Below are 21651 nucleotides of genomic sequence, written 5' to 3' on the forward strand. Positions count from 1 at the left end.
ACGGTTGAGGGATATGATTCTGCATATAGCTTACTACCACTCCAAGGATTCGGACCATGGCTGTGTGTGCTAAAAATACAACAGTTTACACCTCAGTTGAGTGTGCTATTTGGATTATGTTGTGTATCTTTTCGCTGTTTTCTGTCTAAGTATCTCTCAGTTGTACAATATGACCTTGTGATTACAACAGTCGTATACAGACATTCCTACACATTTTATTTATGTAGCACAGTGTGGGTAACAGTGCTTAATACAACAGTACTATTAAGAGACTGCAACACTACATTACCATATGATACCAGAGTAAACATAAGCAGTCCATGAGTTAGACCTTTATTGCCTTGCTGTTACTCTTTTATTTACATACAACCTGTATGAGAGTCTTTCTGCCATAATGTCTGGTTTATTCAGTATATCCCATAGACAATACAGGTTTTATACTGGCAATTAACGTTCTACTACTTTTGGATTTATTTTTTATGACAGTACATGCAAGATTATTACTAACCTGCCTCACGATGCAGCCTCTGCAGCCTACAGGCATGGGCTTCCTGATTCACAGCCTGCTCTGCTGTCGCTGTCAAAGACATAAGAGGAATATTTAGCCATACCTGTCCATAATATACATGAGCTGGCAATTATTAAACAGGTAGTAGAATGAGTACTTACACACTGCAGGAACATCAGCTCTCTACCTAGCTCCTTGGATCCACTGATCCAAGAGCTCCCTCTTCCTCCATTTTAGGTTGAAATAGTGATGCCTGACCTGCTCACCAGTTCGAGGAATGCCAATGGAACTGGTGAAGTCATGGGCAAGACAGTCCCAGGCTTCTGCTTTATATTGGGAACCCTGGTACTGTCCCTGCAGCAGTCTCTCTTCATGGTCTTTTATGAGGAGTCCTGCCATGATTTTGGACTCCTGGATGGCCCAGTGCTGCGCTTGGAAGCATGATCCTTCTCCGACACCAGCCATAGTTCCTACAGGAAGAAGCTGCAACCAGTTATGAGATGTATTCCCACCTGCGGGGTTTAAATAGGGCTGATTTCCCACACTTTGCTGTGATTGGATGGTTTTGAAAATGCTAGGCTAGGGGCAAACTTGTTTACCTAAGGTTGGCATTGCTTAACTGGGTATACCAATGGGCACATCAATTTAGCTGGGCTACGCATTGCTTACACCTAGTAAGCAGAGGTGTGCAATGCTTAGTATTGCTTATTTTTAACTTTGCTCACTATTTGCTGTTTGGCATTGATTTGTCAGTCATTACATGTTATATATTTGTTTGGTATCTGTGATTCATGTGTACGTACACTGTATGGGGTACTTGTGTTTATTGGGGAATTTCACCACTTTATTACAATGACACCTCACATCTGGACTTAATGCAGTACTCCAGTTCACATATATATGTTATGTAGTATGTTATACAACATAAAACTGCTTATAGATTCCTTTCACATGTAAATTGTTATTTTGCTATAGGGAGGATCTGTTTGGGTATACCTCAGTTTTATGTGCATCTGTGATGGCTTACTGGTTAACTGCTCTGATTATAGTGCACAGCATCCTGGATTCAACGCCCATTTGTTTTGTTGCTGGGCAGAACAGGGGCTGTTGGATACAGAGTGATTAAGGCACTTTTAAGCAGTTGTAACTGGGTTTGTGTGGGTTTGCATGATGGTAAGCAATGCTAACTTCCAGTTAAATATGCTTACAGAGAATTAGCTTCAAAACTGCTTAACCTGTGTGCAGATTGCTTACCCCCATGCAAACAGGCTTAAACCCACTTACTACTGCTTAAAAGTGCTTACTCCCACGTACCCTCACACTAATTTTGGAAGAAATGAAACATGGGTCTTGGGAAAGTGGTAGATTTGGACACTCTATGGATTTATCATTCATTACACATTATAACTTTGTTTAGTATCCCTGATTCATGTGTACATATACTGTATGGGGCACGTGTGTTTATCTGTCGATTTTACCACATTATTACAATGACACCTCACATCTGCACTTAATGCAGTACTCCAGTTCACAAATATATGGCATTTAGTAGGTTATACAAAAATAATGTTCATATATTGCTTTCACATGGAAAATGGAATCTACTACAGTGAGAATCAAACCCGGAATGACTGCTTACAAAGTGAGTGTTCTGACCACTACACTGTTGAAGTATTGCTTCAACTGAATGTATCTTGCTATTTATCTTCTTCTGCTTTTTAAGCTACAGTATGAGTAGCTAAGCAATGGGAAAACCCGCATACCCACGGTTAAATTTAATCTGTTTGATAAAAAAAAAATGTATACTGTTATTTTCCCTAGGAAGGGACAGATTACACTTATTGCTGTGAATTACAGCATGCATCTGCACATTTGGCAGACATACTAGCAATCCCCCATACCTCTCAACCTCTGCATGCAACATATCTGGACAAAGCTTGAAAAAATGAGGTACAACTAGGGACATATTTTAAATATTGCTCTTATAAACTTAGGTATGTTGCTAAAGTAACAGGATTTGTTTTAATATAACATTTCTGACAGATTTGGTGTCTGAAACTCAAATGTATGCCATTATTTAATGATGTCAATCCTGGCATTGTCCCCCAATGTTTCCTGGGACAAACAGAGTACAGGCCAACTGTATGGGTGAAAAATCTGGCCATTCTGTGAAGATCTGTACAGTTGGGAGATATGCAACCCCTATGAGCATTCTCGATTGTAATTGCCGAACAGCAATTCTTGAGTGCAGGGGTGTGTATTGTGAGAGCTCTGCTCTCAGACACACCACCTGCAGTCGTCCACGATCTATGTCCATTTAGGATCAGAGGCAGCGCACCTTCATTGCTATGCATGGCACATTGCAGTGCTGCACAGTCATTTCTGTGCAGGAATAAGCTATTCCTGCAGGGAACCTTACTGAATCCCAGGGATAGTCAATAAGCCTCTACAGTGATGTGTTTGTATAGAATAAAGCTACTTAAATATAACCCACGAAGACTCTCAACACGAAAGAGACATGGTGTCAAAGGTAAAACCAAGAAAAAAACAATACAAACACAACCAGAAAGAATGAAAGGTAATGAAAAACAATATGAATTATTTACTCGATGCAAAGAGGCAAGAGAGGGCATTTAAAGGGCACAAACCCCATTATCAGGCAAGCGGAAAGTACAAAAAAATTGTTAACTAAAGAAAATGCATAATATAAAAAGTATTTGACAAGGCAATTGACTTTAAAGTATGTTTAAGGCAAAACAAGCATGTTTAGGCAAGACAAGCATGTTTAAGGCAGAACTGGGCATGTTTAGAGTAAAATGAGCACAAAGAAAGCATGTTGGGCATAAAAAAGGGCTTAAAAGAGCAAAAAAGAATGGAATAAAGAAAAAAAGAGCACAGTAAGCAAAAATAAAGCAAGGTGACAGCTTGTGTTTGGACAAAGTGCTGTGTTTGGGCATTACTACGAATTTGTATTGTATTAAGGGCGTAATTAAAGTTATTCAAAGTATCTCAGAGTGTGTAAAAGTTCACTGTGTGCAAACTGCAACTATCTCATGTAATCCAGTCAAAGCAAGGTTATTTGAAGAAAACCTCTTGTAATGGGTGTGTCAACAGAAGTTGATTTATTCGCATCGTACAGTTGCTTGATATGTTTCTTGCATTGATAAAAAAAGGTGTTCCTAACTAAAGATTGCAAGAGTATTACAGTGCTCATGAATTGCTCAGTTGCATTTTAAAGTTCTCAAATGTTTCTTAAAGTGATGACTTTGACAAATGATGGCACATGACTGTAGCATTCCTACCTTTATCAATAAAGTTCCAAGTGACTACTTTAGCATTTTCACTTTTACCAATTTCGAAGCAAATGATAAAGGGCTTATCAGCAGACAAAGAAGATATTTTGGTTTCTGGGATAGGTAACATAAATAATATAGGAGTTCAGGTTGAATGCAGTCTGGATTTAACATGTATCTCTTTGATCAGCTTACAAAATACATGAAAAATCTTAGATGATCTATGTGGCATTTGAGGCTTTTTAAAGCTTATTTAGAACAAAAAAAATACTCCTAGGGGCTTGAGAGTTCGCATCAAACCTCTAGTAGGTCAACTGGATGATTTACTATTATCTTCCTGGGCTGATATTCAGCAAAAGACATCTTTACAGTTTGTTAAAACTTTACATGAGTTTTATGAGCATAGAATTGATACATATATACCTGAGGTTACTCAAATTTGCAAAAGGGCAAAATCTTTTGAAGGTTCTGCCATTTACAGTGTTTTGACAAACTTAGGGAAGAGTTGCTCCATTTTGAACAAAATCTAAAAGAAAGAAAAATCAGCAAGTTTAACAGAGATTCGAGGGACTACCAATTTGGTAAGCCCTTTGAACATATGAAAAGTGGAAAAAATGTTAAAAATGTCAGATTTGCTCAAAAAGGGTCTATGCCTGCAGAGCAAAAAAAGAAATAAGTCTATTTTGAAAAAGTCTATTAGTGAAACTGCTGGAGAGGATTCTTTGACAACTTGAATGATATTTATACACAAGAATCACAGGTTGTATCGGAACAACAAGAGGAGAACCTGTATCCCTTGGTAAGGGTTACAAGGTCCCCACTTAAGATACTAAAGCAACAACCTGTTGTTCGACCTGAGACTTCCATCAATCATGTAAATAAGTCTCCTCCATACACTGACATTAATAATAGTAGGGTATTTCTTTTCCCCTACCAGTGAGAACGGACATAGGAGGGGAGATGGACATGGTCAATGAGTCGGGGTCATCAAAAACGAAAGCATTCAGGCGAATATACCCCAAACCAAACCCTGAAGAAAATGTGGGGGAAGGGCATGAGTCATTAGTTTTTAATATTTCTTCCTATTTGGTTACAACTGATGAAGAGAATGTGCTTTTTAAAGGTTTGAATTTCATTCCCACTTGTAAAAGTAAGATGACAGATACTGTCATGGATTTGAAAGTTTTTTGTAGGAATGTTATGCTCAGGTTTTTGTATGGTAATTCCGACAAGCAAGTAGAACAAGCATCAAAAGAATTGACATATAAATTTAAGAGTTTAAGCAATTTTGTTCCATTGAACCATCCTTTAGTGGATGCATATATGGAACTCACGGAGGATGAATTGTATAAGTACTATGATAACAATGCTGCTTTCAGTACTCACAGGAAGAAACATTATAATTTGAGTTATAAAGAAAAATTAGCATTAAGAAATTTACAGGATAATGAGTCTATAACGATAAAGTCCGTTGATAAAGGCGGACCTATCGTTGTTATGGATACTTCACATTATGCTAGGTCTATGGAGAATTTATTATGTGACAATAAATTTTATAACAGAATTACAGTCAAAGAAGTGCACATGACTATCCAATATGTCACAAATACCCTAATTGACATTTATAGAGGAGGTATCATTACAAAAGAAACCTTGGACTTTTTGGTAGTCAAGAATCCTCTTATACCAATAATACAAGGGTTACCAAAAGTTCACAAGAACTCCACTGACCCACCCATGAGACCGATAGTGGCGGGTGGAGGTTGGCTTACTGAACATCTCTCTGTTTATATAGAGAAACATCTTAGACCAATTATTAATAAAAACAAATATGTTCTCAGGGATTCAAAACATTTTTTGATAGATCTATATGAATGTCTGAAAAATGAGGATGATATAGAGGATATACTTTTAGTCACATTAGATGTACAATCACTCTTTACTGTTATACCGAATGAATTGGGGATACAGTATGTGCATGAATATCTTTTGACACATAGTAACTTATCATTGATACAAGTAGATCTTATTACTCATTTCCTGGAATTGGTCTTGGAAAATAATCTGTTCACATTTAATGGTGAGCTGTTTATCCAACGAGATGGTGTGGCCATGGGGACCCCATGTGCAAATAGTTATGCGAACATGTTCTTGGCACATTGGGAAGAAACTACACTCTTTGACATAGAGGAATTCAGAATACATGTAATTTTTTACCGACGTTTTGTTGATGACCTCTTTATGTTATGGAGAGGCAGTTATGATGAATTAGACATGTTCCATCATGAGATGAATAATTTAAGAGTGTATAAAATTTACTATGAATTGGTCCCTCTCAAGGATCGAATATTTGGACTTGAACATAGAGAAATTAGCAAATGGTATGATTAACACAGGTGTTTTTTGGAAATCATGCTATCGGAACTCCCTTTTGCTCAGATCTAGTATGCATCTCGGGTATATTTTTAGGAATTTAATCAGAGGTGAAGGTGTAATGGCATCAAGATTGAATCCCTCAGATGAGTGTTTTCTTGAAGAAATGAATGGTCTAAAAGACAGACTTTTAGCTAGAGGATATAGGGAGAAAGAGATTTTTAGCAGTTTACAAGATGTTCCTATGTTACATGAAGTTACAGCAGCACCATATTTTGGCCCAATTGTGGAGAATACACAAAGTAAAAACCCAGATAAGTACATTCCCCTTATGGTCCCCTTGTTTTATACTTCTGATAATAGACAACTAGCTGAAATATTCAGCAAGAATTGGTCTATTTTACAAGTGCATGAAAAGATTAGTAAGATAGCTGGTGAACAACCGCGCTTCTTGTATAAGAACAGGAAAAACTTGAAGAGGCTCTTATGTTATCAGCATAGTAGAAGGAAATATAACAAGGGAGGTTCCACTAAACCATGTGAGAACTGCAACTTCTGCACCTATATTAATATCTCTGAAAAATTTTTACATCTGGATCTCCAAAAAGAATTTATTATAAGTGCTGATGCCACATGTAGAACTTCCAACTTAGTATAGTTAGCAGAATGCCAAATTTGTCATTCTTTTTATGCTGGCAAAACTAATAGAATTTTTAGGGATAGGATTAGGGAAAATGTCTATCATATTAGAAAATGCTCTGAGCATAATGCACTAGCAAAACATGTTACACGATGCGGGACCACACATAATTTTACTTTTAGAGCACTAGAGGTCATCTCCCTCAGTATTCGTGAGGGTGACATTAGGAATCACACGGAATATAGAGAGAACAACTGGATAATTACCTTTAGAGCAGATAGGGGCAGTGGGCTGAACGAAAGAGCTTCAATTAAGCCATTATTGAAAAAGCATAGGAATATTAAGTAAAAGCATATTTAATCAAAAGTATATATATATATATATATATATATATATATATATATATATATATATATATATACATTTTATATTCATATATGTATATCTTTATATGTATATATATATATATATATATATATATATATATATATATATATATATATATATATATATATATATATATATATATATATATATATATATATATATATATATAGATATATATATATATATATAGATAGATATATATGTGTACATATGAGTTTTTATGTTGGTGTTTCATTCTCCACAAACATTCATTATATATTTATAAGGATCTGATGTTCTCATTTATATGTTTTGATCATGCTTTATGCGTAGGTTTTTACCTCGCTAAATGCTATACATATTTATTGTATTACATTATATATGCATAAGGACTGGATGTTTTTGGTTTTATGTTTTTATTATGCTTTATATGTAGGTTTGATCTTGCCACATGCAAGAGTTTTATTAGTTGGTTTTTGCTTTAAATAGAACTAATTTGCTTTAAATAGAACTAATTTGGTCACGCTTGTGATTGGCTAAGGATTATTTGAATTCTTATATATGTAAGGTGTTTTATTAGAGATGTGTTTTTGATCTGAAGAAGCTATTTAGCGAAAGCGCTCATCATTTATATTTACAATAAATATTTTATAGGTTTTAATGCATCGTGGACTGCCTGGTTGCTTCGTTATACTTGTTACAATTTTGGACATTATTTTATCATTTGCATAACAGAGCATTTGTCTGTTTGTTTATTTGCAACTATCTTCTTTCTGGTATTATTACTCTGTTCAAACTACATTAGATGGTACACAAGTGGTGGGGTGCCACCCCTGTGGCCATTGTTCTTTCTGTAAATTTATTTGTCAGATGAAGAAGTTTTCAAGTAAAAATACTTCTAAGTTCTTTTCCATAAAAGTGTTTGGCAATTGTAATAGTGATTGGGCTATATATCTTGTAACTTGTTCAGGCACAGCCGTTTATATTGACCAAACCTCCAGACCACTAAAATTGCATATTTCAGAACATCTCAACAACATTAGAAATAAGTATTCAGCAAATGCTTTATATAAGCATACTATGATTCATAAGACAGCAACATTTAAATTTATTGTTATTGATAGAATTTTGGGACATAGATCCATGAAAACTGGTTGGCATAAATTGTTAAATAAAAAAGAAAAATTTTGGATTGTGAAGCTGGGAAGATTGTTTTCACCTGGTCTCAATGAACATTTGTAATAATTGTTTAATTGGCTTTAATTATTCTATTATATTTTGATATATAATGTGGTGCTTTTACTGATTGTGTTTCACATTGATAAAGGCCACTGGGCTGAAACTGGTCTGTTTCTTGTGTTTATACACATAAAAATATGTATGCTCCAGTAGAGTGCTAGCTGTTTGTTCTTTTGTACTTTGGTTTTTGAGCCTGAGCACCTGCAGTCCTCGCAGAGGTTTTGGTTGTGGAAGTGCAACTATCTCATGTAATCCAGTCAAAGCAAGGTTATTTGAAGAAAATTTCTTGTACTGGGTGTATCTACAGAAGTCGATTTATTTGCATTGTACAGCTGCTTGATATGTTTCTTGCATTGATAAAAAAGATGTTTCTTACAAAAGATTACAAGAGTATTACAGTGCTTGTGAATTGCTTAGTTGCATTGTAAAGTTCTCGAATGTTTCTTAAAGTGATGACTGACAAATGATGGTACACAACTTTAGCATTCCTACCTTTATCAATAAAGTCCCAAGCGACTACTTTAGCATTTTCGCCTTTAGCAGTTTTGAAGCAAATGATTTTAGCATTTCTGCCTTTAACAATTCCACAAGCATAGTGAGAGATGATCAATGACTTAAGCATTTCTGCCTTTTCCAATTCCAAAAGTAAATGATTTCAGCATTTCTACCTTTATCAATCGAAGATTTCATAAAACATTGCAAAAGTCTGAGAAAGTATTCCGCAAAGTTCCGTAGCGTATCGAAAAGTTTCAAAAAAGCTGCTCCAGAAGGTGTCGCAAAGCACAATAAAACATTGAGAAATCTCAAAAGCTATTTTGCCAAGCACAGTAAAGCATTGAGAAATGTAAAAAGCTATGTCACAAAGTATCATAAAACATCAAGAAAATTGAAAACCTATTTCACAAAGTGCAATAAAACCAAGAAGCCAGAGAAGTTTATTTTGCAAAGTCCAGTTATTTGAAAGCACTACAAGTTTGTTCATTTGCACAATTCTGATAAGCTCAAAAAGAGAAAGTATAAGTACAGAGCACAAAAGCATTGAACAAATTGTGTTTATGTCAATTACTTATGAACACGTGTGTGTCTATATTCGTACTTATTTGCAAGACTCTTCTCTGGTATCTGTTAATATGGCAGACAGATTTTGAAAAACTCAACCACTTGTATTTGATTAGAATATTGCAGAGAAATGGAGAATATCTGAACAAGAGTATGACATTTTCATACAAGCAGCATATGCAGATAAAGAGGAGCATGCCAAGGCATTTATTTTGCTAAATCTAGCAGGCTCAGAGGCCATAGAAACAGATCATTCATTTGTATATGCACCAGCAATGTATGAAGGTGAAGGTGCAGACCACCATATTGTTGTACAAGCTGAATGAAGGGAAGACCCTGAGTATTTGAAGCATAACTTCAGAGAAATGTGTAACCCCCAGACAAACATTACATTAGAGAGGCATATGTTTTACACAAAAGATCAGAAACTAGCAGAAACATTTGCAGCTTATATAACTGACTTGAGAAACAAAGGTAAAACGTGTCAGTTTGATGATTTGAAAGATGAGCTGATAAAGGACAGACTCATGTGTAGTATTAATAGTGTTGCAGTGAGAAAGATTTTACTTTGTGATAGTAATTTGACATTAAGCAAAGCAAGAGAGATTTGTCAGATCCATGAGGTGACAGAAAGAGATACGGATATGCTTGTGAGTGACAAAAGCATGGTTTCAGTAAGCTTCAGAGCAAACATAGATAGTGTACAACCCATGGCAAGCAGAAACAGGCCTAAACAAAGGGCAGTCACAGGGTTTCCAAAGAAGGTACGAAGCTTTCCAGAAAGTTTCAGGAAAAGTGCAAGCTCCACCACCAGCTCAGTGCAACAAAATGTAAGTCAGCAAAACCGCTTTATTGTTAACTGTTATAATTGTGGTGCAAATCATGAGTCTAAAAGAGAGAAGTGTTTAGCGTTTGGTCAGCATTGCCACAAGTGTAAAAAAATGGAACCATTTCCACAAGTTTTACAAATCAAGTAAGTTTCACTCAGTTGTAAAGAAAGGTTGCACAACGAAGCTTAATGCTTAAAACCTGACCTAACCAAACAAACAGCTATTTTAGAGATGTCAGCACCATATAATGTGCAAAGTTTACAGCATTTCCTGGGCATGGTCAATTATTTAGACAAGTTTATACCAGATTTCAGTGAGTTGACAGCACCTTTGAGAGAGCTAACATGCAAAAATGTTGTATGGTCATGGTTGCAACATCATCAGAAAGCGTTTGATGACCTTAAGCAGAAAATTGCCACCCCACCTACGTTAAGGTACTATGATGTGAATAAACCAGTTGTTTTTTGCTGTGATGCTTCAAATTTGGTCTAGGGGCAGTTATATTTCAAGAGGGCAGATCAGTAGCCTATGCATCTAGGACACTTACTCAAACTGAGATGCGTCATGCTCAAATCAAGAAAGAGCTTTTGGTGATAGTTTTTGCATGTTCCAAATTTCACAATTATATTTATGGTTGAGTTATTCAGATTGAAACTGATCATCAGCCTGTAGTTACCATTCTAAAGAAGCCTATGCATTCTGCTCCAGCAAGATTACAAAGAATGATGCTCAAATTGCAAAAGTACAATTTCAAAATGGTATACACTGAAGGTAAATTGTTCTATTTGGCTGATACCTTATCCATGTATTCTCGAAGTACAACAGAACAGCTTGCTGGTTAAACTTTTGACTTCGATGTAATGTCAGTGCGTAACTTTTCCACCACTAGACTTGATGAGCTGAGAGATCACACTATGACGGATTAAATTTTGCAAAAGTTTAACCACTACATCAATGTCAGATGGCCTTCAAAGCAATTTAGCGTAATCACCTGAGGTGCAATTGTATTTTCCTTACAGAGGTGAATTGTTGATGGAAGATGGCATTATTTTCAAAGGTCCTAAAATTGTTGTCCCTGCTTCCTTACAGCAAGAATATATTCGAATTTTGCATCATGGTCACCCAGGTTTATTATCCACTAAAAGAAAGGCAAGATAACTAGTATTTTGGCCTTCATTATCAAAAGATATTGATAGAGATCTTTCTTCTTGTTTAGTATCTAATAGTACCAAAGTGCATTTGTAAAGAGAACCACTTCAGCTAAATCTAATACCTGAATTACCTTCTTTTTCTGTAGCAACTGATATCTTTGAGTGGAGCAATCAACACTATTTGGTTTTGGTAGACTCTTACTCGAATTTGTTTGAAACTGATCTGCTACCAAACTTGACTTCAGTAGCTGTTATTACTAAGTTAAACCATCATTTCTCAGTTCGTGATAGTCCACACAAACTTTATTCTGAGAATGGTACTCAATTTACTAGCCGGTTGTTTCAGAAATTTGAAGAGAGTGTGACTTTGCACATGTCACTAGTAGTCCTAAATATCCTCAATCTAATGGTCTAGCTGAACGAGCAGTACAGAGTGCAAAGCAATTGCCTGAAAAGTCAAAGCGTGACAATACCAATGTATTCTTGAATTTATGTACTCTCAGGAACATACCCCATGATGATATTCTTGGCTCACCTGCTCAAAGACTACTTTCCAGGCAAACTAGAACTACACTACCTATTTCATCAAGTTTGTTACAGCCTAACTCTGTTGTTTGTCTTTTCGGCTTTTCCCGGTTAGGGGTCGCCTGCAGAACTCCGGTCCACTAATGATTGGCAGTCGATTTTTATGGTGCCATGTTGCCAGCCCGACACCCAACTTTCAGCAAAGGCACACCCATTCACGCATGTCTTTCGGTGGCCACTCGACCACTGGGAGAACATGCAGACTCCACACAGAAGGCACTCCAGCTGAGAATCGAACAGGAGAACCTCTTGCTGTGAGGTAATAATGCAACCGCTGTACCACCGTGGAATTGTTACAGCCTAACTCTAAGAACAATAAAACCATCAAGGCTCAATTGTCGAAGAAGCGTAATATCCAGAAATATAGTTATGACAGATCGAGCAGATTACTTTGTTCATTAAGAGACAGTGAACAGACAATGAAAGGTTTTGATTGACTAGGGCAGATTACAGGCATCTGTGCCAAGCCAAGATCGTATTTGGTAAGCTCCAAGGGTGTGGAGTATAGGAGGAATCACAGACATCCTCTTCCTGTACCAGAATCAACATCATTGCAATCACAACATTGTATCTGTGATGCAAACTCTAAATCAAAGAATGAGTCAGACATTGTTTCCAGACCAGAATGTGTTAAAAAGTCTGATTCTGTTCAAGAGATTAATTTGAACATTCTACAGGTCAACCATTTTGCATAGACTGTCCTAGTTGCTAAATCTGATTCCCAATTTTATGTCACACGATATAGACGAGTTTCTAAGCCTAGTGTGAAATACGCAGCAACATGGACTTGATTACATATGTACTTAGCATTGTATAATGAATGTCTTTAGATTATCTGTGATTTCTGCATGCTAAATAATCTCATGACAAACCACATGATCTATTTCTCAAAGAGGGTGGATGTAGAGCAGAGTGTAGTGTGAGTGTGCTATGTCTTTAAGTAGCATGCGAGGCTGTGTGTGCATGTATAAATTCCAGACACGTGCAATCCCTAGTACCATTTTGTAGAAGTAGCCAGCAAGTGAGCATGTATGATCGCAGTAGTTAGTTTGTATATAAGTTACTTAATAATAGTTAATATGCCTCTACAGTGATGTGTTTGTATAGAATAAAGCTACCTAAACAGAACCCGTGAAGACTTGTTTATTTGTGTATCAACACAAAAGTGACAGCACTCACTGCATCATTCATATTCCCAGTGGTAAAAAAAGGAAGACTTGTACAGTGCAGGAAATATTGTAGCAGATGCTACACCAAACCTCGTATACAGTCAACACTGAAGATTTTGTCTACTTCTAATGCCTGTCTTAAACTAGAAATGTTTCCAGTCTATCCAGGCAAGGATCATCTCTAAAGTGTTTTTGTTGATGCATAAAAAGTAGCCTTCTGACCTCTCTCAAAACTAGGTTTCAGCTATATTTATTTTGGTACAATAAAGACATGAAAATAAAGACAGTGAATTATTTTCTTGGATTACCAGTTGCAGGCCTGCTAAAGGAATACAGCAATCTATTAATTTATGGATGTGTGTATAATCCAACAGCTATCAGGAAACACAGATACTACAGCAGACATAAGGTATATGTATTTATGCTAGTAAGAGGCTTCCCACGCCCACAAACCTCTTAGACCTTCACAATATGAATGAAGGGCATTTTGTTACAAATAAACTGGCAGGTAATGCACTTACCTATCACCTGCCACGGGGAATAGTATTCAACTGCTTTGTAAACTGTTGTAATCTGACTTGGCAAAACACCTTTTTTTGTCTATGTATAAATCTCACCCTTGCTTGTAAAGAAGATATTTGGAGATTCCATATTTCTCCCTAGCTGGAAAAAAAACAGCTAAGCAGAAGACATAGTAAATGCAGAATGATAATTAACCAGATTCTCTCTGTATGAGGAAAAATGCTTATTAATATTTTCTGGTTCACATTTTGCATTGGAAATATGCTGCACCTTGAATGAAATAACACTCAGAACTACCAAGCAACCTCCCCCAATCAATGATTGAATATTACCACAGAAAAATGGAGGATAGGAATTTCACTTGATTATGGGACAATTTGAAATATGCCATCTCTATGATATACATTTAATTCATGTAAACTAATTGACTCATATATAGATAGACAGACAGATATATAGATATAGATAGATATTTCATATGTAGATAGATAGATAGATATTTTACATGTCATCTTGTTGCAAAACGGTAAAAATGCAGTACCAGAATGGAACAATGCCATTACACTAAGTACAAATTTATGCAGTGTCACAACTCAACCCTTCGTGAAATGTTCCCTTTAACAATTATCATACTTCACTGCTGCAAATGACTTTAAAATTACAAAATATTAATATTAAAGAACCATTATATAATAGTATTGAAAGTCAAGGGGATCAGGATTATCCTGGATTTACTTGCTGTGATTAATGAATATTTATTTCCTTGGCTTTCTAAGAAAGTAAAATCCATCACAGTGTTTAAATCCTGCATTAACCCACACTCATTTGAGATTTACTGTTATACTATATATTAAATCTGAATGAGCAGGCATGACATTAGAGACAAATTCATATTAAGCCTGATGTCTGCAAGTTTAAAATATGCAAATCTTGTAACATGTCAGCACTTAAAATCAAAAAAATGACCATTAAGTTGTTTTGCTCCAAATGACAAAAGGTAAACAAGATGGCTAATTGAATTCTTAATAGATTCTACTTTCATCTGTCTTTACATTTAGAATTTAAAATCATTCTTGAAAATTAACTGAAGTTTAGTTATAAACATTTAAAATCTGAGGTACCTTTATCAGATAGTAGAAGGTACACATAAAGCAGATTTTTTTTTATTGGGTACATGGTATTATGACTGAGTCCCTTACTGTTCTTACTCTAGATTACTAAAATCACTGATAACTTCCCATCATTAGACATCATACTGTATGCAGATAATATTCTCCCTCTTTAAAACAGTGAATGTCCCTCTAATTTAGAAACTCAGTAGCAGCATTCCTTATCTGAGCTTTGTTATTGGAACAAAACTAATGTTATGTTATTTGTCTCCCCTCCATCCAGATTGCTTAACCATTAAGAGATTATGATCAAGGACACCCTTAATAATCTTATCCCACAAGTAAAGGAATATAAATTCCTTGACCTTTACCTTGACCCAACCCTTACCTTGTTATCACATACTGACAACAAAACAAATAAAGAGTTATCATAGCTAAAACTCTGCTATAGCATGCCCCATCTTTTCTCTCCAGTAGCAGGTAGACTTTGCCCTGAAATGTTCTCTACCCCAAATTGGAATATGCCCTTCCATTCCTAGCCTTTAATTCCATTTATAACACAGAGAAATGACAGAAGAGTGAATTAAAATATTTTTTCTTGCTTATTGACTCCTGTGCAACCACTGTAATCTCCTAAAGTACATAAACTGGCTACCAGTTAGATCAACATTCTTACTGGGTAAACTTCTTTTTAAATTTTGAAATAAGGGCTACCGCATGCCTATAAAAAGAAAGCTTCCTGTATGAGATCAAATGTGCTCCTTAATAATTTCCCAATAAGACATTATTTTTCTAAGCAGTCCTCATTTAAAACAATTACTAGTGAATCTGCTTGTTTCATATTGTTGAAATATCCTCCTGAGGTAAAGCCTGAAGTGACACTTTCAGGTTTTAAGGAAGGTCTCCCTAAACACTTCCTCAAGGAAGTAGATTGTAAATTCTATTGAGACAATAGGTAGCAACAACAGAACCATCTATTATCCTTCATTAGGGACCAGATAACTTTTCAATCTAGGTTTAAGACTCACAGGTTCACAGCTTTAATTCGTATCTTCTTAGTTGCTGTTTTAACTTTATATACAGTCTAAGCCTATCATTCTGTTTTCCTTTGCTCTTTGTTGTAAGCACCATACTATGCTCATTACTGTCGCTATATTTTGCCAAATGCATTTTCTGTTGCAGCATGTCGTATACACAATGTATGCCTTGTACTCTGTATGCCATTGTGCTATTCATATTTATCTTGTGTGTATCTAATATGCTTTGTTTTACTGCACTGCATATATTTCATTTGTCTGCTTTTTCTTTTTCACATTGTGCAGGGTCTTGGCTGAAAAGGATCATTGTGCTCACCAACCTCCTCAGTTATTAAATAACTAAATAAATAAATACCTGCTCCCTGAGTCTTATTATATACTGATTAATGCTATACTTGTTAGATATTAGTGGCTACCTTAATCATGCAGCATGTGCCATGTGTGTTCCGATGTTTTAACTTGTGTAACATTCTTTATTAATTTGTGATATTTGTAAAGTATGAGTTTCTGTAATGTACGGTATGATTTTATTTGAACTTTCCTTTCCTCATTTCCTTTCTAGAAGCAGTCATAGCATAGGAGAACTAACTTGCTTGACAAAATATAAATAAACAAATTCCCTCCTAAATTTTTGCAGATAGCGTAATGGCTTACCTAAACTAGTGCTCACTAGTATTCTCCATAAAGCAGCGTTAGATTAAAGTCTAATTTTCTTAGAGAATAAGGATAACCATCTAAAAATATTGATATTTCAACTGACACCTCTTGAAGTCAGATACTTTATGAAGGCTCTAATTTCAGCATGTTCACTCATATTCCCATTTTATGTTTTAGTCATGCAGAAACCTAGTATATAGAAATACAGTTATTGCTTCACCTGCAGAGTTTCTAATTAGTACCTCACTGTTCAGATATACTGAGTGCCTGCCTAGATACAGAATAGTGAGCTTAATTTGTTTATTCTTACAGTCTCTTTTAAGATACCAATTGTATTTGATTAGTAGCGTCCATAAAAACAGCCAATTTCTCAAAGTGAATCACATTCTAATTTTCTAGTTTAACTTTTCCTATAACCCATATTTTGGTAAAATTCCCTCCTTATTAAGGTAGTCCATGTAACAGAGCATAGATGAGCATACCTTTGTCCATGGGATGGATGAGTGAAGGGGAAGGGAATTGTGAACACTAACAATCTTGCAGGCACTTCGTTAAATTATGTTCCATGAACATCATGGGTCAAACTCAGAAAGGTTACTTCACTGCAAATTGTCTATATTGAGACATAAGCCTACAATGGTACTCTTGCATGAAGATGTGCAACATCATGGCAGGCTGTCTCTGTGGTCAAGCAAGAAGCTAATGAGGAATTCTGTGGGAGAGACATATGCTAAGTAGCTATGTGTTCATCCCTGGAACAGGTAAGGCATTTACAGAGCCACCGTATGAATTAGCAGGACCATTCCTGACAGCACATGGTAATGAACATGGTCAAAAGGCCACTTTCATTATTTATTTTTATTTTATTTATTTATTTATTTATTGCAGTAGAGATAAGTACTGGGAATTCAGTGGCAGGGTAGTGTTATGAGTAATGGGAATGTGTGTATGTGAAGGTCTGCATGTATGTGTGTGTTACGTATGTGTCTGCTTGAGAAGTAGAAGTAGGGAGAGGTTAGTCAGGGGGTCGGCTAGGGATGTGCATGTGTCTGTGAGTGTGTGTGTGTGTGTGTGTGTGTGTGTGTGTGTGTGTGTGTGTGTGTGTGTGTGTGTGTGTGTGTGTGTGTGTGTGTGTGTGTGTGTGTGTGTGTGTGTGTGTGTGTGTGTGTGTGTGTGTGTGTGTGTGTGTGTGTGTGTGGAATGAATGTGTAAATCAGTGTGTTGGGGGGGTTGGGGTGGCTATCATACCTTCACACACCCCTAGACTAACAACCAGAGCCTGCAACATTGTCTCTGGGAGACTACTAGCCACAAAGAATAACTTTACAGATGTGAGTTGGGGGGACACTAGAAACCAGGGAGATATTCTTGTGCTGTAACAGTGCTTAAACATAATGAGGACGGGAAGAGGAACACTAAACGACAGGGAGAACTTGTCAAGCTGCAAAGACACCTAAACATAACGGATATTATAGCTCTTCCCTAGTTTCATCCTTCTCTGGTACTCCTTAAATAAAATTGCTGACTTGTTGAACACATACAAAACCAGGAGTACTAGCCTATTTCACAAGTACATTATAGTTTCTGGGTTCTCCAAGTGCAGCATCCTCCAACTGAGTTTATATAAAGCTAGACCATTTAACCTGGGGATCATTCTGTCCACACTCTTTTCTTTAATTTCTTTGCTATTTTTAGGCTTAGACGTTCATTACAAAATTGTCTTCACTACCTATGTCTGTTAGAAGTAGTTCTTTTGGGTTGTTATTGTAAGTCATACAAATGAATATACTCCAGTATACTATTCCCTGGATCATCTTTGGTCATCTTCCTCCATGAATGTGTGCTACAGTTCATTAAGATAGGGAAAAAACAATCAATCAATATTATTTGAGATGATAGTAGTAATTAATGTTGGAAGTGTAGGTTGTGCAGAAGGTACCTAAATGTGCTTCCATTAGAAATACTAGGTTCCCCCCTAGTGGTCTAATTGTGGCAGCCGTATTTAAATAACGCCTGCTTCATTCAACCAACATTAATTCATGCTAAATTATATAATATGGGGATCTATAGTTACTCTTCTATCAAAAATATTCGCTCATTAGAACTTCTGGAAGGGATGGTTTTGCCATGCAATATCCCTGAAGAAAGAGTATCACCATTAAGGACAACAACCACCACATTCACAAACCTTTGATTTCTGAGAGAAAACAGTGCAATCTTAATTATAAAGAGTGCAAAATATTCAAAAAGCCACATCTGTTATCATTGTGATTGCCTATGTTATTTTGCATTTTCAGGTTGGAATATTAAAATACAATAAAGAGATTTTCAAAAAAAAATATTCAAAAAGGTAATAAAAAATCAAAAATTAAAAGCAATCATGTCAGGTTAACACTGAAAAAAATACATTCCTGATCAGTTTTACACCACATTGTAATACAGTTTACACTATGCCTCTGAATGTATTTATCATATCATTAACATGGTTCTGTTTTTCAAATAAACTCTATTGTTTGCTAATATTTGCCTAATCCTTTCAAATCTCAAAGTATTTTACTAAAAATTAATAGACCTTCCTTTTATAAACCAACAATAATTCACTTAAGCAATTAATATGGAGTATACCAATACACATGTGAAATAATCGCAAACTGCATTTAAACATGTATTCACTGGTACAAGACAGATAATTCAATAAAAAGATGTCCACCAGGCTGAAGAGGATATATGCATACTTTAATATGTATACTTTAATAACACAAAACAATAAAAGTATTTAAAAACTGGTAAGCACTTTCCCGGCACTTCTGCTTCATCAGACCATAAAAAGCAAGAATTACTCCAAATAGGTTCATAGGTTCATAGGTAGGTACTAGGCTATCCGCCCAAAGGCATTTATAAGCCTAGCCAGAATGTGTTGGCTTTCGCCGCCCCCTTAGATTAGTTCCCTATGCCTCTGTCCAGCAGAGCCATTGAAGTGATCCCCGGGATAAACTTTCTGTTTCCCATCCACTCATCAAAGTTTCTCTTGAAGAGGGTTAGTGAGGAGCTCTGCCTAATGTAGATGGAATCTTGTTCCAGAGCATGGGAAGTCTCTGGGACAGGAATCTATCCCTCCAGCACGTCCTATTTATTGTTGTGGTGAGGTTTAGATCCCGGGAGCATGTGGCTCGAGGGGATATGGTTTTCTTTAGGTGGAGCATGTTCATCAATTCTGGGTTGGACTTGGCCTTGTATGTCAGTCAGAGATCACCTCTGAGCAGGTGGTATACAACGAGTACAGCTGGAGTTTCTTCAGTCGAGCTGCATAGGGCATCTGCTTGAGGCCAGTGATCCTCTTGGTGAGGAACCTCTGTGGTCTTTTCAGTTGCTGCAGGTGTCTTGTAAGGTACATCCCAAATGGGGCATTGTACTCTATGATGGGTCTGATGAGTGATGCATAGAGGGGCCCAATGACCTCTTTTGATCTGGATGTAAACCCTTTTGTGATTAGGTGGGCTGCATAGAAAGATTTTCTAACCACTTTGGCAATGTGATTATCAAAGGAGAGGATACTATCTACTTGGGTCCCCAGATCCCTTATTACGTCTTCCGTATTTAGGGGCTACCACCTATGTGGTAGTTTGTGGGTACTTTGTTTTTTCCAAAGGGGATGACTATGCACTTTTTGGCATTTAGCTTGAGACCATGGTTTTGACACCAGGTATCTGTCTCAGTGAGACCCTTTTGGAGGATGTCTGTGTCAGCCGGAGAGTCAATTATAGCCTCTAGTTTGCAGTCGTCTGTGAACTTGGTGAGCCATAGTCCTCCTGTGGTTGCCTGTACCTCTGAGAAGTATATGCCAAACAGAAGGGGTCCTAGGACTGAGCCCTGGGGAACACCACACCACTTGTAACAGGTTAAGAGTCAGACCTAGCTCCTGCAACTCTTACATTGTGAGTTCTGTCTGTGAGCCAGTTGGCAACCCATCTCATGACATAGGGGTTTATGTTCAGGCTGGTGAGCTTGTCTATAATACCTGAGTGGGGAATAGTGTTGAAAGCCTTTGCAAGGTCTAAGTAGGCTGTGTGGACCACCTTTCCCTCATCTATAGCCTTGGTAACTGTCTCAAAGAAGTCCACCAGGTTTAGGAGGCATGATCTGCGCTTAACAAAGCTGAACTGGATTGGATCCAGTGTTTGGAGGTTTTCAATGTCTTTGTTAATGAGATCCATGATGATGCGCTCTATATCTTTGCAGACCCAGCTAGTCAGGCTTATAGGGAGATAGTTCCTGGGGTCCATTGTGGCTTCACCTTTGTGGAGCGGAATAACCGTTGCTGTGTGCCACTCTGTGGGCACATAGCCTGTGGAGAAGCTAAGTTTAAACAGCGTGTTTAGGTGAGGGGTTAGTTCATCTTTGAGCTCATGTAGGACACAGCCTGGGACACCGTCCGGTCCCATTGATGCTGTGTTCTTTAAATAAAACACTTTTACCAATCAAGTAAGAAGGCACAAACACAAGACATTATTTAATGATGTAAGCCCCTATTTTTAAGGGATGGCTTTAAAGAGACAGCATTATTAAGGCCAGGATAAGCACTTGCCCTAAAGTCTAAAATCCATCTCAGTTCTAGGTATTCTATTTCATTAATGTCACCTTCCCTAATATCCTTACTGACTTTCTGTAAAACTAGGAATTTAAAATGGTGGGTGTCACCTACCTCTAAAACAAGTTGAGTTAATGCATTTATGTGCTTCCTAATACGTATATCATTGATATGTTCCAGTATTCTTTCCTTCAGCGTACAGTTTGTCTTCCCAATATAAAATATATTACAGGCTGTACACTGAGCCCAATACACAAGGTTCCTATCTGCACAGTCTGCTTAAAATCGAAACGCTAATTTTTTTTGGGTCCCGGAGGTATTACTGAGGTAACTGACGAGTTGTATTTGCAAGCCTTACATGATCTGCAGGCATAAGTACCTCTGTGCTCAGAGTGTACCCTATCATAGTCTGTACGTTTATAACATAGTCATTGCTTCAGAGTTTTATTGTTCGTAAATGTAAAGCCTGGAGCCTCTCCATCCACTCTACTAATTCTATCATTGGCCAGGAGTATTGGCCAGTTT

Source organism: Protopterus annectens, chromosome 5.part0 (genome assembly GCF_019279795.1).
Source record: "Protopterus annectens isolate FY-2018-M chromosome 5.part0, PAN1.0, whole genome shotgun sequence".
Classification (NCBI taxonomy): Eukaryota; Metazoa; Chordata; order Ceratodontiformes; family Protopteridae; genus Protopterus; species Protopterus annectens.